This window comes from Anabrus simplex, chromosome 14 (genome assembly GCF_040414725.1).
Source record: "Anabrus simplex isolate iqAnaSimp1 chromosome 14, ASM4041472v1, whole genome shotgun sequence".
NCBI lineage: Eukaryota > Metazoa > Arthropoda > Insecta > Orthoptera > Tettigoniidae > Anabrus > Anabrus simplex.
The window spans coordinates 66,964,928-66,981,137 of NC_090278.1; the positions used below are offsets into that span (position 1 = coordinate 66,964,928).

At 43.4% G+C, this 16,210-nt stretch overlaps 1 protein-coding gene across 2 annotated transcripts in view; it reads left to right on the forward strand.

Annotated features, from left to right (window-relative positions):
- The first annotated feature begins 9,672 nt into the window (after positions 1-9,672).
- The window catches only part of mtd (mustard), a 952,680-nt gene continuing 946,142 nt past the window's right edge, over positions 9,673-16,210 (forward strand). The window contains exon 1 of one of the 2 annotated variants that reach the window (XM_067157991.2): positions 9,673-9,914. The gene's annotated coding sequence lies outside the window, so the exon portion shown is untranslated. The remainder of the gene's footprint in view (positions 9,915-16,210) is intronic. The other variant, XM_067157992.2, reaches the window with a different exon arrangement.

Consider the following 16,210-nt stretch of genomic DNA (forward strand, 5'->3'; position numbering starts at 1 on the left):
TGAGATAGCGGCCCCGGTCTAGAAAGCCAAGAATAACGACCGAGAGGATTCGTCGTGCTGACCACACGACACCTCGTAATCTGCAGGACTTCGGGCTGAGCAGCGGTCGCTTGGTAGGCCAAGGCCCTTCAAGGGCTGTAGTGCCATGGGGTATAGTATGGTAAGGTACAAAATAAATCAATTCCTATTAGGAGTTCTTTTCATCGAAAAAGCCATTACAGTCATGAAAGAGAAAACAGCTGGGATCAAAATTATTGGTAAAAAAAAAGTACATTCTATAAGATTTGTTGATGATATTGCCATACTAACAGAAACTTTAGGCAAATGGAACCTCAAAATTAATGCAAGGAAAACAAAAACAGTGACGTTATGTAAATTCAAGAAAACGCCTATAAAACACATCAAAATTGGCCCTGTTAAAATTGAACAAATGAAACAGTTTTATAAAAAGCATCTGCTGGCCAACAAACATATAGATATTGCAAAATCGGAAGGTCTTTGTAAAATCCATTGTATGGAGTGTGCTTCTGTATGGTTGCGAAATCTGGACATTAGGAGAGCAGGAAAAGAAAATAGGCTACTACAGGCATTTGAAATGTGGATCTGGAGAAGAATGCAGAAGATAAGTTGGACTGAAATGAAGAGCAAGACCGAAGTCCTTAGAGGGATAGGAGAAAAACGGAGTCTGGTAAATGACATTGAAAAACGGAAAATAAAATTTATTGGTTACATTCTGCGGCAGGAGGAGTGCATTTGTGACATAATTGAAGGAAGAATTGCTGGCAAAAGAGGAAGAGAACGAATCAAAGTTTCTTATTTGAAGAGCCTGCTTCTGAGGATGAACTGCAGGAAATTACGCCGAGTTGAAAAACTGACTCAAGAGAGATATCTATCGCTGCGGCGACAAACCTAGCCTTTAGAATATGATGATGATTTCTTATACATATAAAGAAAACTAATACGTTATTCTTAAACGTGCATGAAACAGGTCGAAACTAAACTCACACCCTTTCAAATAGCTGTTTACCGATCTCAAATAATGCAACGTTTTTAACAGCCATTACTTTGTAGGATACCTTTTGGCACATTTCACGGCTAGGCATAGTTTGTACCGACTTTTCGCAATAAGATGGATCTGTTTTCTCCCATTATTCATATAAAGCCATTTTCGGATAATTTTTTTTTTCTAAATCTGGTGTTTTCTTAAGGCTACTTCCAAGTAAAAAAGCAAAGCAAAGTCACCTCCGTACAGGCCATGAAGGCCCTTGGAGGAGTGGAAGGTAAAGGCTTCCACCATTGTTAACTTCGGCACGTGATGGGGTAGAGTGGTTAGCTCTACGCCCGGCCGCCTTTGGCCCCAGGAATTAACCTGGTACTCATTTTTGGTGTAGGCTGAGTGAACCTCAGGGCCATATGCACCTCCGGGAGTGGAAATCTTGTTTCTTAAATTTTACGAGTTCCTGACGGGGATTCGAACCCAAGTCCTTCTGGGCGAACCGAGCACGCCTTCACCGCCTCGGCCAGGCAGCCCCTTACTTCCAAGTAATGCAGTAATTTTTTTATCACATTTAACTCTGGTGACTGTGGAGATGTCTCTAGTACCAGGGGCTTAATGTTAGGGTCTGCAGTGCAGGTGGTCACCAAATTATTGAAAAATAATTACAGCAATGAAAATGAAAATTAAAATATTATATCAACTTTGTTGATGTGTAGAGTATGTGAGATCGTATTTTGTTGGATTTTTTTTTTTTTTGCTAGGGGCTTTACGTCGCACCGACACAGATAGGTCTTATGGCGACGATGGGATAGGAAAGGCCTAGGAGTTGGAAGGAAGCGGCCGTGGCCTTAATTAAGGTACAGCCCCAGCATTTGCCTGGTGTGAAAATGGGAAACCACGGAAAACCATGTTGGACATTTAACATTTGTCACACATTTATTCGGCAGCAATATACACCAAGTGTCCGACTCGTTGGCTGAACGGTCAGCGTCCTGGCCTTCCGTTCAGAGGGTCCCGGGTTCAATTCCCGGCCGGGTCGGGGATTTTAACCTTAATTGGTTAATTCCAATGGCACGGGGGCTGGGTGTCTGTGTTGTCTTCATCATCATTTCATCCTCATCACGACACGCAGGTCGCCTACGGGTGTCAAATAGAAAGATCTGCATTTGGCGAGCCGAACCCGTCCTGGGATATCCCGGCACTAAAAGCCATACGACATTTCAGTTTTTACACTAAGTGCTCAAAAGTCACGGGAAGGGGTGATCCAGTAGAAAATGTGCCGTGTATGGGCGTTCTGGCATAGCTAAGCAGTCTATCACAACACCAGTGTCGTGAAGATGGCAGCACATCGCGAGTTAACCGACTTCATCGGCGCACGGTTCATGGGATTGCGGAGATTACACGTGAATTCGGGTTTCCGACGTCAACAGTGTCGAGGGTGGACTTCAATATCGCTCAGAGAACGTTACCACCCGCCTAAACCGCCGCACGGGAAGACTACAGGTGTTTAACGAACGGACATCGCGTCATCTCCACAGATCAGTACTGGGTGCTCGACGGGCTACTGTGAGTTAGATCACCGCCCAGTTGAATGTTGGGAGTCAGGAACCAATTTCCGCCAGGACTGTAAGGAGGCGGCTTCACCAGCCGACGGCTAATTCGTGTCAATTTGCTGACACCTAGACGACGTGCATGGGCGTGGCGTGTGCCCTATGAAGCTATGGATCGTGGGTGTCCACAGGGTTGTGTCCAAGCGGGAGATGGCTTCAGTTCTGGTCTGGGCGGCGTTATCATGGTCGCAATTGTCCGGCTGCATGGAGCGCTGATAGGTGCACGTTATGTGGACATTCTTTCAGACCATCTGCATCCCTTTCTGGCCCTAGAGTGCCCTCATGGAGATGTCATGTTTCAAAAGGACAATGCGCCATGGTGACACGCAGATGGTTGGTGGAGCACTCCAGTGAAGTTACGACCATGGATTGGCCCTCCAGATCGCCCAACCTTAATCCAATCGAACATTTATCGGATGCTGTCAATGCTGGTGTACGCTCCAACTACACAAGACCAACTGTGGATAGCAGTGCAAGATGCGTGGGTCCAATTCCCTCCAGAACGATTCCAACACCTTGTAGAGTCGATGCCTCACCGTATTGCTGCCGTTCTGAGGGCTCGCGGGGGAGCAACTCGTTATTAACATCACATTCAGTGTCATCCCCTGACTTCTGGTCACTTGTCTGTGTATAAAGCCAATAGGAAGTTAGTGCAGTAACAGTCAACTCAAGTTTCGTACGAGGTCTCTGCCCGAAATAAATATTAGACTAGACATCAGTTGTGCGGTGTGATATTTTTCGAACTTTATTTGAACAGTTTTTGATTTAATTTTGTTCGGTTTTGTGTGTGTCTGTTTTGTAATCGTATAAATTACTGCAACAGAGATTTCGGTACCGTTTACAGAGTAACGTGAAGCATGAAACTACACTGACTGACAGAGCAAATGCAACACCATGAAGGAGTGGTCAGAACTTTATGCCAATTGCAGGGTAGACTGACGTCACTGAGGTATGCTCATGATGTGGAATGCGCCGCTGTGCTGCGCACGTAGCGAACGATAAATGGGACACGGCGTTGGCGAATGGCCCACTTCGTACCGTGATTTCTCAGCCGACAGGCATTGTAGAACGTGTTGTCGTGTGCCACAGGACACGTGTATAGCTAAGAATGCCAGGCCGCCGTCAACGGAGGCATTTCCAGCAGACAGACGACTTTACGAGGGGTATGGTGATCGGGCTGAGAAGGGCAGGTTGGTCGCTTCGTCAAATCGCAGCCGATACCCATAGGGATGTGTCCACGGTGCAGCGCCTGTGGCGAAGATGGTTGGCGCAGGGACATGTGGCACGTGCGAGGGGTCCAGGCGCAGCCCGAGTGACGTCAGCACACGAGGATCGGCGCATCCGCCGCCAAGCGGTGGCAGCCCCGCACGCCACGTCAACCGCCATTCTTCAGCATGTGCAAGACACCCTGGCTGTTCCAATATCGACCAGAACAATTTCCCGTCGATTGGTTGAAGGAGGCCTGCACTCCCGGCGTCCGCTCAGAAGACTACCATTGACTCCACAGCATAGACGTGCACGCCTGGAATGGTGCCGGGCTAGAGCGACTTGGATGAGGGAATGGCGGAACGACGTGTTCTCCGATGAGTCACGCTTCTGTTCTGTCAGTGATAGTCACCGCAGACGAGTGTGGCGTCGGCGTGGAGAAAGGTCAAATCCGGCAGTAACTGTGGAGCGCCCTACCGCTAGACAACGCGGCATCATGGTTTGGGGCGCTATTGCGTATGATTCCACGTCACCTCTAGGTGCGTATTCAAGGCACGTTAAATGCCCACCGCTACGTGCAGCATGTGCTGCGGCCGGTGGCACTCCCGTACCTTCAGGGGCTGCCCAATGCTCTGTTTCAGCAGGATAATGCCCGCCCACACACTGCTCGCATCTCCCAACAGGCTCTACGAGGTGTACAGATGCTTCCGTGGCCAGCGTACTCTCCGGATCTCTCACCAATCGAACACGTGTGGGATCTCATTGGACGCCGTTTGCAAACTCTGCCCCAGCCTCGTACGGACGACCAACTGTGGCAAATGGTTGACAGAGAATGGAGAACCATCCCTCAGGACACCATCCGCACTCTTATTGACTCTGTACCTCGACGTGTTTCTGCGTGCATCGCCGCTCGCGGTGGTTCTACATCCTACTGAGTCGATGCCGTGCGCATTGTGTAACCTGCATATCGGTTTGAAATAAACATCAATTATTCGTCCGTGCCGTCTCTGTTTTTTCCCCAACTTTCATCCCTTTCGAACCACTCCTTCTTGGTGTTGCATTTGCTCTGTCAGTCAGTGTAATTAATCAAGTACGAAGATCAGCCGTTAAACTACGGAAGCAGTCAAATAAATCCTATTAAACATTATATTTTTAATTATCTTAGAAAAATGAATAATCCCTTTTTGTTCACATAATTTGACAATATGTATTGCATCACTTCTACCTGATGTAATTTAATTTAAAAAATTATAGCAAATTAACGAATGTGCCAATTGTCAAAAAAATTAGGAAAGCTGAAAGGAGTTGTGATTACTCATGTCAAATCAATTTTTATATTTAATGATTGGTTTTATGTGTTAGCCATACAAAACGATCTGCAGATGTGAGACTTTGTCAGAGGGTAGACATTATATAAATAATAAAATCTAGACCAAAACTTTAGAACTGCAGGTTTCGCAAGGTTTCGCCAGTTTCGCTAGTTTGCCATAGTGGGGACGATATTACAGTAGTTATTCATTGATTTTTGTATTTTATTTGAGGGGATCCGAGGTTTTATTTTGGCAGGCGTGTCCATGTGTCATTCGTCACTCCCCTGTCGAGTACTTTTGGGTAATTATACACCAGCCACATCCTTACTTTATGAGTGTATGGGACCCTTACCAGGATTACTTGGTTCAAGAACTGAAAAAATCCAAATAAAAACAGCTCTATTTGTTCTGGGCCATTTCCGACAAAAGAGCAGAGTTACAAAATGTTGCAAAGTTTGGGTTGGGAAGACTTGCGAGAAAAGAGACGAGCTGCTCGACTAAGTGGTATGTTACAAGTTGTCAATGGAGAGATGGCGTGGAATGACATCAGTAGACGAATAAGTTTGAGTGGTGTCTTTAAAAGTAGGAAAGATCACAATATGAAGATAAAGTTGGAATTCAAGAGGACAAATTGGGACAAATATTCTTTTATAGGGAGGGGAGTTAGGAATTGGAATAACTTACCAAGGGAGATGTTCAATAAATTTCCAAGTTCTTTGCAATCATTTAGGAAATGGCTAGGAAAATAACAGATAGAGTATCTGCCACCTGGCCGACTGCCCTAAATGCAGATCAGTAGTGATTGATTGATTAATTAATTAATTAATTAATTGATTGATTGATTGATTGATTGATTGATTGATTGATTGATTGATTGATTGATTGATTGATTGATTGATTGATTGATTGATTGATTGATAGTTTTTACTTTTCTAGTAAATGTGTAAACCTGCAACCACTCCGATCACTCTGTTAAAACGTATTACTATTATTATTATATATTATTTGTGGTTCCAGTTGTTATCTTGGTAATAATTACACGGATCAAGTATTCCAGTCTTTTGAGCAGTAGGTCATAAACGTTATTTCAGTAAATTTAGATACTCATTTTGATCCGTTTTCCCATCAATGAAAGTCAGGTTTGCTGGTCTACCAGCTGACACGCACCCCCAGACAGTTGTACAACTTCTACCATGTTCGACACTTGAACGTAAATTGCTATATTTCATCTCCTTATTTGGTTTCCTCCAGGCAGAAATCTTTCCATCTGATCGAAGAGATTGTATTTGCTTTGATTTGCAAAAAAATGACGGTCTGCTAGAAGACAAAATATTTTTCTATGCACTGAAAACCATCTTCTTTTTTTTTTTTTTGCTAGGGGCTTTACGTCGCACCGACACAGATAGGTCGTATGGCGACGATGGGATAGGCAAGGCCTAGGAGTTGGAAGGAAGCGGCCATGGCCTTAATTAAGGTACAGCCCCAGCATTTGCCTGGTGTGAAAATGGGAAACCACGGAAAACCATCTTCAGGGCCCCCGATAGTGGGATTCGAACCTAGTATCTCCCGGATGCAAGCTCACAGCCGCACGCCTCTACGCGCACGGCCAACTCGCCCGGTAAAACCATCTTCAGGCCTGCCGACAGTGGAATTCGAACCTACTATCTTCCGAATGCAATCTCACAGCTCCGTGACCCTAACAGCATGCCCGACACGCTCGGTATTCTTCTTCTTCTTCTTCTTCTTCTTCTCCTCCTCTTTCTCCCAAAATCTTTTCATGAATTCGCAGTGGAGTTTTCCGTACTTCTGTCCACTGCTTACCAGTGGTCCTTTTAGCTTTTATTATTATTATTATTATTATTATTATTATTATTATTATTATTATTATTATTAGTAGTAGTAGTAGTAGTAGTAGTAGTAGTAGCAGTAGTAGTAGAACTACTTTACGTCGCACCGACGCAGATAGTGTAGGTCTCATGGCGACGATGTGACAGGAAAGTGCGAGGAATGGGAAGGAATTGGCCGTGGCCTTAATTAAGGTACAGCCCCAGCATTTGCCTGGTGTGAAAATGGGAGACCACGGAAAACCATCTTTAGGGCTGCCGACAGTGGGGCTCGAACTCACTATCTCCCGAATACTGGATACTGGCCGCACGTAAGCGATTGCAGCTATCGAGCTTGGTATTATTATTATTATTATTATTATTATTATTATTGCTAGGGGCTTTACGTCGCACCGACACAGATCGGTCTTATGGCGATGATGGGATAGGAAAGGCCTAGGAGTTTGAAGGAAGCGGCCGTGGACTTAATTAAGGTTCAGCCCCAGCATTTGCCTGGTGTGAAAATGGGAAACCACGGAAAACCATCTTCAGGGATGCCGACAGTGGGATTCGAACCCACTATCTACCGGATGCAAGCTCACAGCCATGCACCTCTACGCGCACGGCCAACTCGCCCGGTATTATTATTATTCTTGTTTTCGAATGGGTCTACTATGGACCATTTACGGTTCTTCCTCTTTCGATCGGCCCAGTACTTCTTCATCCTTTCGGAGTGGGCTTCTTTACGTTCTTGTGACCAGTTGTTGCCGGTCCGTTTTTTGCTACTTTGATCTTGGAATCCCTTAATTTTGTTGATGATTTTTCTGTATTCCTGTCTGTTGTATACTACCTGCTGTGATATATTATTTTCCTCCATATCCTCTATGACCCCTTTAAGCCAGCTAGTTTGTGTCTTCCTGTTCTCCATGTATTCCAGAATTCGCTTTGCTGTTCTCTCTGGTGGCATTCTTTTAATGTGTCCGTAGAAGCAGAGTCTTCTCTTCTTGAAGGATGTGATTTTTTCGGTCCTTTTGTATAGTTCCTCATTTGGTCGCAGTCTAAATTCTTGACCCACTTTCCTGGGCCCTAGTATCTTCCTCAAGATCTTCTTTTCCGTCTTTTCAATGTTTTCTAGTAAGCCCTTCCTGTTCAGTGGAATACATTCGATCGCATATAGACTTTCTGGTTTGATGACAGTGTTGTAATGTCTGATTTTTGCAGTGATTGAAACTGATTTTTTATTGTAGACGTTTCGACATAACTGGTATGCTGCTTCCATCTTTCTTGCCCTTTCCTGTAATGCTATTCCTGGTAGTCCTGTTGGGGTTATCCATTCCCCTAGATATTTAAACTTCTGTACTCTTTTATTGTTCCATATTTGGTGACAATATTTTGTGTCGGATCCTTTTTGTCCTGAATCATTAGTTCCGTCTTTTCGAAGGATATCTGAAGTCCTGTCTTTACAGCAGTCTCTTGAAGTGTTTCAATTTGTACCTTGGCTGTTTCAGTGTCTTCTGCCAGTATTGCCATATTATTATTATTATTAATTTACAATGCTCTTTACATCGCACCGACACAGATAAAGCTTATGGCGACAACGGAATAGGAAGGGGCTTAGAGTCAGATGGAAGCAACTTGGTCTTGTTTAAGCCCCGGCATTTGCTTTTCTGTGAAAATGGGAAAGCATAGAAAACGAATTTCAGGACTGCCAACAATGGAGTTCGAACCCACTACTTCCTGAGTGCATGCTGACAGCTACGTGACCCAAACTTCGCAGTCCATGAGAGAGCTGCATGAAGTATGGTCTGAACTCTGCTATCCATTATTATTATTATTATTATTATTATTATTATTATTATTATTATTATTATTATTATTATTATTATTATGTGAAGAGTATGTTGCTCTATTGAGCAAAAACATACACAATAAACAAGCAACGAGGTAGCACATTATTAGTCATAATGATGGATTTTTGGTGAAGTGCGCCTGGAAAGTCAAGGATGGATAAAAGTAAGGATCTCTAAAATCAGAGAAATTATGGAGCTAGGAAAGAATGTGTTGGGCATGACTGAAGAAAGAAGATAAATTGGAAAACTACAGGAAACGGGTAAAATCGTAGGAAGCGGTGATTTACGAAGGAGTCTGGTTAGAAGTTCAAGGCGTAAATACAAATAATTGTGAGGGAGTAAAGTATTTATAGACCAATGGGTTGTAGGTAAACAACTAGGAAGAATTTTATTATGCCTTAAGAAACATGTTTAAAGGCATTCTTAGTTGTGAAAACCAAATGTGAACTTTAATTCTTGCAAATGAATTAGCCTACGTCACTGAAGAGCTCTACTTCAACCGAGCAATGAAAGCAGAATCTAAAAATATAATATGACCTGTCATGTTTATTATTATGCCACTTGAAAGAGGCTTCAAGATCGGTTCGGCCGTGGCAACAAGCGTAAACTGGTACTTCTGAGCTGGAGATAATACGTAATAGAGCCAATAAATGTCAAGCATATCTGTTGATAATATCCAACTCAGCGCCAGGTGCGTTATCTTCGCGGATACGTATCTCTTTGATGTGCTGCAGTCGGTCGGTTGCCAGCTGAGTTTAGAGTGTGATATCTGTGCAAGTGACGCTCTCTGGTGGGTAGAGAGGGGAGAAGACAGAGAGTTTGCCGCTACTACTGCTATGGTCTGTGGTGCGGAGGTTCAGTGACTGTGGGTTCACATACCCTTTCCTCGCTTGTTCAGTACTCCCCATACCGCGTTCGTGTGCGTTTCGTTTCCTTTGCATGTGTGGTGATTGTCACTGGATGTGCGACTTATTTCGTGGCGTGTGTCATTTATTATTTTAGTGTTCGCGTTTGTGTTTTTTATTTGTGTTTCCGTGAAGTGAAAGCTGAGGTTGTATATTTGTTCACGTTGCTGCATTCAACACTTCAGAAACAGCATCGTCAGTTATTTATTCAAGGTATTTATATGTAAATGGTATTGCTACTTATGATTTAGTATGAGTTTATGTCATTGTTTATACGAGACAAAGCCTTCTGAGTGAAATAACGGTAAACGCTTGCTTCCTGTCTTTTGTTGTGCTTCTTCCGACCTCATTTATTACCGTTGTTTACGCGTGCAAGTGTAAAATAGGCCTCTGCCTTCTAAACGTATTCAAAACTGTTACTTGAAACACTTCATAGATTATCTTCGAAAAGAAAATGTGTACACCGTTATAAACATGTGGTTGACGTGAAATATGATATTGTCAATAGCATCCCGATGTTTTGATATTATTTTCTTTCTTTTCTTTCTTTCTTTATGGTAGAGCTTTTGGTGTCTGCGGCATTTTGTGAGTCATTTGACCAGACATGCTGTCTTGTATGGCAAAGCCTGCAATTATCATGCACATGCGCTGAGCGTCGTTCCGGAACATTACTACAAGACGTGTTGTTACTTCGGAGAATATTTAGGAAATTTCATTGGTAGTACTTGTGCATTATTCAGGAGTATATTATTTCTGATCCAGTGCATACTTTCAAACGTTATAATTCAGTTCAATATGTATTTGTGTTTCATCAGATTTAAGAAATGCTTCCCGGCCTTTTCGACAGTTAATTATTTCAAAACTTCGTAGATTCGAAGGATAAAATTATTAGTGACAATGGTGATTCCTGTTTTGAGAGAAATTACAACTAGACAACCATCCTCGAAAAAGTTTCTTCTTTCATTTGTCATTTATGGATCACGCTTGATAGACTTAATGTTTCTCTGTCTTCACTCTTCTTTCGTTCTAATTTTTTCTTCTGTTCTTTTGTGTGGGATCTTTTCTTCTTTACTGGTTCATTCTCCTGTCTTCGATCTCATTTATTACCGTTGATTACGCGTGGAAGTGTAAAATAGGTCTCTGCCTTATAAAAACGTAGGTACTCAAGACGTGTTACTTCAAACACATCATAGAGTATCTTTAAAAAAAAAAATGTGTGTACATTCTAATAAACAAGTGGTTGACGTGAAATATGATATTGTCAAGAGCATCCCTATGTTTGGTTAATTTGTAATATCTGAAGCCATCTCGGGTTCGTCTCTATTAATTCATTACTGTCAGATTCTTCAGTCTGCCGAAACTAATATTGAGTACATAATAGTATAAACTATGTGAAGAAGAAAACATTACGGTAACGGAATTATGCCTGAAAAAAGAAACGACTTAAAGTAAAAGAACTGGACAGCCATCCACGATAAATTATCAATCTTCTTCTTCTTCTACCGCTTTTCCCACACTTGTGGGTGCGAACTGCATAGCGCATGTGGATTTGGCCCTGTTTTACGGGCGGATGCCCTTCCTGACGCCAACCCTATATGGAGGGATATAATTACTATTGCGTGTTTCTGTGCTAGTGTGGTATGTTGTCTGAATATGAAGAGGAGTGTTGGGTTGGACACAAACACCCCAGTCCCTGAGATAGAAGAATGCATCAGAAGCGAATAAAATCCCCGACCCGTCCGGGAATCGAACCCGGTACCCTCTGAACCGAAGGCCAGTACGCTGACCATTGAGCCAACGAGTCGGATCCTTGATAAATTATTATTATTATTATTATTATTATTATTATTATTATTATTATTATTATTATTATTATTATTATTTGCGTATGGTCCCTGTTGGATCAAGCAGTGCTTTTATGATTCGCCTTCCTGGTCTTCCTTACGGCTTTCGTTTTTTTCTCCGTGGGCTCTCTTCCTTTCTTTAGTGGACTTGGTTCCTGGTCTCCTTAGAACTTCATTCTCTGGCTGTACTATCCATCTGTTTACTTTTTTTTAAAACATATTTCTGATATATCTATCTGGGCTTTCTCCAGGTCCTCTTTGTCTTATTGGATGTATGGTAGACTTAAATTATCTGCTGTATGTCATGATCATGTGTACCCCCTGTGGGTGGGGGCGGTAGAATAACATCCAGGTATCCCCTGCCTGTCGTAAGAGGCGACTAAAAGGAGCCCCAGTGGCTCTGAACATTGGAGCGTGGGTTGGCGACCACGGGGCCCTAAGCCGAGTCCTGGCATTGCTTCCACTTACTTATGCCAGGCTACTCACTTTCATCTATCCTATCCGACCTCTCTGGGTCAACTCTTGTTCTTTTCCGACCCCGACGCTATTAGGTTTGCGAGGGCTAGGGAGTCTTTCATTTTCACGCCCTTCGTGGCCCTTGTCTCCCTTTGGCCGATATCTTCATTTTTCGAAGTGTCCGACTCCTTCCATTTTTCTCTGATTAGTGTTATATAGAGGATGGTTGCCTAGTTTTACTTCCTCTTAAAACAATAATCACCACCACCTGTGTAAGCCTTGTTGAACGTGCCTATAAAATTTCAATCTTAGTTTTCTAATATCTGCTGTGCCGGGCTGAGCGGCTCCTCTGACCCCATCTTGACAGGTTCGGTCCTGGCTCAGACCGGTGGTATTTGAAGGTGCTCACATATGTCAGCCTCGTGTCGGTGGATTTACTGGCACCTCAAAGAACTCCTGCGGCACGAAATTCCGGCACCTGGGCGTATCCGAAAACTGTCAAATTTTGCCCCAATTTGTCCTCTTGAATTACAACTTGATCTTCATATTGTGATATTCCCTACGGTACTTTTAAAACCACCACTCCAAGTTATTCATATATTAATGTCACTTCACGCCATCTCTCCACTGACAGCTCGGAACATACATCTCAGTCGAGCAACTCGTCTCCTTCCTCCAAAGTCTTCCCCACCCAAACTTGGCAAAGTTTTCGTAACGCTACTCTTTTGTCGGAAATCCCCAGAACAAATCGAGCTGCTTTTCTTTGGATTGTTTTCCAGTTCTTGAATCGAGTAATCTTGTTGAAAGTCCCATACACTGGAACCATACTCCATACCAGACATTGTCTGGCTCCATTGCTAAATGGTTAGCGTGCTGGCCTTTGGTCACAGGGGTCGCGGGTGGTGGGTGCGATTCCCGGCAGGTTCGAGATTTTTAACCATAATTGGTTCATTCCCCTGGCACAGGGGTGTATGTGTCGTCTTCATCATTATATCCTCATCACGACGCGCAGGTCTTCTACGGGAGTCAATTCAAAAGACCTGCACTTGGTAAGCCGACCTTGTCCTCGAACATTCCCAGCACTAAAAGCCTACCCCATTTCATTTCACCAGAGACTTGTATGTCCTCTCATTTACGTTCTTACTACCAAAAGACCAAGCGACCGTTGCTCAGCCCGAAGGCCTGCAGATTACGAGGTGTCGTGTGGTCGGCACGACGGATCCTCTCGGCCGTTATTCTAGGCTTTCTAGACCGGGGCCATTATCTCACCGTCAGATGGCTCCTCAACTGTAATCACGTAGGCTGAGTGGACCTCGAACCAGCCCTCAGATGCAGGTAAAAGTCCCTGACCTGGCCGGGAATCGAACCCGGGGCCTCCGGGTAAGAGGTAGGCATGCTATCCCTACACCGCGGGGCCGGCTACGTTCTTACTACAACCCCTGAATACCCTCATAACCAGGTACAGAGATCTGAACCCTTTATTTACAGTCCTGTTTATGTGATTACCCCAGTGAAGATCTTTCCTTGTGTTAACACCTAGTTACGTGCAGTGATCCGTATAAGGAACTTCCACTCCATCAATGCAGTGATTAAAACTGAGAGGACTTTCCCTATACGTGAAACTTGCAACCTAACTTTTAACTCCGATTTTCATGCTGTCCATCTCACGACATTGTCGAAAGGAAGATCTTGAATAATATAAATACATATTGTCATCTTGATCACAAAATTAAAAGGCTAAAGAATAATGTCTTAAGACTCTTCTGAATATGTTAGTGGTTTAAGAATCTCTCAGCAAAGCAGGACAGAAGTTTGTTACAATATTGGCTTTTAATTTTTGCATCTATCTCTGTTTTTTTTTTGTGACAAATTGTTTTGTCACTGTAATATATTTTCCAGGAAGTAATTAAATTCTAGTGACATTCTTTCGTGTGAAACAAGATTAACAGTTTGAGAGTCTAGCATAAAATCCATTCGTCACTCAACTTTTATGTCGTAATAGTGTCAATTTATTAAACCAGAATGTGTTCAAGATTTGAGAGGCTTACTACTTGTAAAAATGTCTTAAAGAACAGTTTGAATACTATAATGGATAGTTCATAACGGATGCGTAGCCATAAAGAAATCGTGTTGGGGGAGAGGTATCAAGTAATAAAGCTGATTTTTCTCTTGCATTAAGTCACATCGACACAGAGAGGTCTTATGGCGACGATGGGAAAGGGAAAGGCTAGGGTTAGGAAGGAGGGAGCCGAGGCCTTAAGGCACAGACCCAGCATTTGCCTGGTGTGAAAATGGGAAAGCACGGAAAACTAGTTCGAACCCACTATCTCCCGAATGGATGTTATTCTTGGTTTACGTCTCACTAAGCCTAACTACTTTTATGGTTTTCGGAGACGGCGAGGTCCTGGAGTTCAGTCCCGCAGGAGTTCTTTCATTTGCCAGTAAATATACCGACACGAGGCTGACGTATTTGAGCACCATCAAATACCACCGGACTGAGCCAGGATCGAACCTGGCAAGTTGGGGTCAGAAGGTCAGCGGCTCAATCGTCTGAGCCACTCATCCCGGCAATATATACCGAATGCGCTTCTTCTGCTTCTTCTTAGAAAGCTAATAATCTATCTACATGCTCTTCTGGGTGAATATAATTATCGCGTTTTAATAGATAATTGTAAGTTCGAAATATGCTATGCTCTTTGTTCATGGCGGCATAATTATTTATTTATAACTTCTCGAACACGTTTCTGTGGCACTCGAGAAACTCTGAAGACATTCCCATTCTATTTCGTCCTCTACTTCTTATTTTCATTAGCTGCTTTTGTCCTTCATTTGAACTTTCGACGATCTGATTACTTCACTCGTTATTACAGTTTCTAAAACAGTCATCAGTGCTGGCATACTTTTTTTTTTTTACATTTGGCTTTACGTCGTATCGACACATACAGGTCTTATGGCGACGATGGGATAGGAAAGGCCTAGGACTGAATAGGAAGCGGCCGTGGCCTTATTTAAGGGCCCCACGGGCTCTGAACTTTGGAGCGTGGGTTGGCGACCACGGGGCCCTCAGCTGAGTTCTGGCATTGCTTCCACTTACTTGTGCCAAGCTCCTCACTTTCATCTATACTTTCCGACCTCCCTTGGTCAACTCTTGTTCTTTTCCGACCCCGACGCTAGGTTTGCGAGGGCTAGGGAGTCTTTCGTTTTCACGCCCTTCGTGGCCCTTGTCTTCCTTTGGCCGATATCTTCATTCTTCGAAGTGTCGGATCCCTTCCATTCTTCCTTCTGATTAGTGTTATATAGAGGATGGTTGCCTAGTTGTACTTCCTCTTAAAACAATAATCACCACCACCACCACCTTATTTAAGGTACAGCCCCGAGCATTTGCCAGGTTCGAGAATGGGAAACCACGGAAAGTCATCTTCAGGGCTGCCGGCAGTGGGGGTCGAACCCACTATCTCAAGGATGCAAGCTCACAGTTGCGCGTCACTGGCCAGCTCGCCCGGTTACTGGCATAACAGCTCCTCTCAGATAATACCGAACAAAATCGCCAGTTTACGGCGAGAAATAAATGTTTTCCGTTGGCTTCCTTCGTGAATCACCCGATCTTGTTTTGTGTCGGCTGCTTCCGAATGGCATATTGTCGCGTAAATGTAAAACTGTTTGATATAGATTATAAACGAAAATATTATTTCAACGATAAGTTGCATTAAACATCCTGGCGTTTATTCTATTTTCGTTTGACCCAGTAGGTTTTCATTAGCTCGCTGTTGTTGAGCACGGCGTTCATCCGACCACTTTGCACCAGTTATCTATCAATTTTTCATCTCGGAAAGTTCCAAAAGTCACTATGCTGTCCTGAATAGGTCTTGTTTGTGGGCGTTTTCTGTTCCTACGCCCATTTCTTAGAGGTCTTTGTTGACATTAACGTGTGCCAGGGAATAGGTTTTTGGTTTTGAGTCAGTAGTGTTTAAAAAATCCGTTTTGTCCATCGAGAGTCGTCCATCCGCCATAGCGGACCGTAGAAGCGAGCTCTGCGGTTGCGCATTGTGTGTGTCTATCTTAGAGTAGATTCCTGAGTTTCAGTAATACGAAAAATTCCTTCTGGGGATCACTGTAAGTACCTAGGTGTTCATATAAGGAAAGATCTTCATTTGGGTAAATCACATTAAATGGATTGTAAATAAAGATTACACATCTCTGCATGCGGTT